General features: G+C 45.5%; 1 pseudogene; it reads left to right on the top strand.

The window, feature by feature from the left end:
- The first annotated feature begins 291 nt into the window (after nt 1–291).
- LOC120362386 (5S ribosomal RNA) lies at nt 292–410 on the top strand (annotated as a pseudogene).
- Nucleotides 411–2,146: the final 1,736 nt, after the last annotated feature.

Here is a 2,146-nt window from a genome sequence, read left to right as displayed (position 1 = left end):
CACGTGGAGTTCAATAAACACTGGAATGAATGACTAGATGAGATAAGCTGGGGCAGTACAACTGAGGCTGACCGGGGCCAGCAGAGCCAGGACAGGATATTGCGATTCAGTGATTTGCTCTGAGATGAAGCTGAGTGGCTGTTCTCCTAGTCCAAACCACCCTGAGCTAACTGGGCACGGTGGCTCACGCCTGTAATCCCAACACTTTGGGAGGCTGAGGTGAGAGGATCACTTGAGTCCAGGAATTTGAGATCGGTCTAGAAAACACGGTAAGATCACACTCCTTAAATTGTCTATGGCCATACCACCCTGAACATGCCCAATCTCGTCTGATCTCAGAAGCTAAGCAGGGTTGGACCACGTTAATACTTAGATGGGAGACTGCCTGGGAATACCGGGTGCTCTAGGCTAATATAAAAAAAAAATTAAAAAAAAAAAAAGAATTTAACCGAGCATGGTGGCACATGAGTTCGAGACTCTAGCTACTTTGAGACTCTGAGGTGGGAGGATCACCTAAGCCTAGGGAGGTGAAGGCAGCAGTGAGCTCTTATCATGCCACTGCTGCACTCCAACTTAGGTAACAGAATGAGGCCCTGTTTCCAAATGAATAAATAAAAACAAAATAGGGGCTGGGCACGGTGGCTCATGCTGAGATTCAGCACTTTGGGAAGCTGAGGCAGGCGGATCACGAAGTGAGGAGTTTGAGTCCAGCCTGACCAACATGGTGAAACCTCATCTCTAAAAAAGACAGACAAAAAAATTAGCTGAGCACAGTAGTGTGTTAGTCCCAGCTACTTGGGAGGCTGAGGCAGGAGAATTGTTTGAACCCAGGAGGCAGAGGTTACAGTGAGCCGAAATCACGCCACTGCACTCCAACCTGGGCAACAGAGTGAGACTCTGTCACAGAAAAAAACCTTCCCCTCGTCCCGCACCTGCTCCCTAATAGCGCAGAGAACCTGCCTCTCTGCTCACAACCCTGGTACAGCCTGAAGCACACAATAGGCCATCCATAGCTACTTACTATAGAGCTAGAGTGATGAGTGAGTGAATGAATGAATGAATGGATTCATTCTTGCTCCTTTCAAATGCCAACATTCTGCCCTCAAGACCTTGCTTTTGCCTGTCTTACAACTGGCATATTAAACTCAAGATGCATCCCTTCCTAGGGGCCTCTTGGGGATGGTAGCAAATTCTAGATCTTTCTCTCTTTCTTTTCTGCCAGCTTCTTCCTTTTTGTATGTCTGAGCAAACATTCACTGAGTGTCTACTAGCTGCATGCTGTTCTGGACACTACGGATCCAAACATGGCTTGGGTATGGGGTCCCAAGAGGCTGCTGACAGAGGAACATTAGAAAGAATTCGAGAGACAGGTGACCATGGGCAAATGGGCTTCCTCATGATAAACCTCATTTGCCTTTAATTGGGATCAGGTGGCTGCACGTTTTACAAAACTATTTAGGAGGTTGATTAAATGCTAAGCAATATTTATTTATTTATTTATTTATTTATTTATTTTCAGACAAAGTCTTGCTCTGTTGCCCAGGCTGGAGTGCAGTGGTACTATCTTGGCTCACTGAAGCCTCCACCTCCCAGGTTTGAGCGATTCTCCTGCCTCAGCCTCTCAAGTAGATGAGACTACAGGTGTCTGCCACCATGCCCAGCTACTTTGTTTTTTGTACTTTTGGTAGAGACAGGGTTTCACCATGTTGGCCATGCTGGTCGAGAACTCCTGACCTCAAGTGATTTGCCCACTTCAGCCTCCCAAAGTGCTGGGATTACAGGTATGAGCCACTGCACCCAGCCCACAATATTTATATGGTAGCATTAAGTGTGATGATTTCTAGTTCGGGAGGTTCTAGTTGAAGAACATGGTTATTTGAAATTCTTGCAGTGCGATGCTTAAGCTGTTCCAGGTAAAAGGCTGACACCTCCCTATCCCCAGCTGTGAGACACATGGAAAGAGACAGAGGGAGGCAAGATCTCTTCTTCTCTTGAGAATAGAGTGGAAAAGACTTCTCTGGGGGTGGAGGAGAGGAATATCACAGAAACAGAAGATTTTGATTCATTATATGTACTTTTTCATAATTTTATTCTTATTATAAAATTAAAATGTGTTATATCTAGGAAAAAAAATGCAGAGAAATGG

Source organism: Saimiri boliviensis, chromosome 15 (genome assembly GCF_048565385.1).
Source record: "Saimiri boliviensis isolate mSaiBol1 chromosome 15, mSaiBol1.pri, whole genome shotgun sequence".
Classification (NCBI taxonomy): Eukaryota; Metazoa; Chordata; class Mammalia; order Primates; family Cebidae; genus Saimiri; species Saimiri boliviensis.
This window is presented reverse-complemented; position numbering and strand designations above follow the sequence as displayed.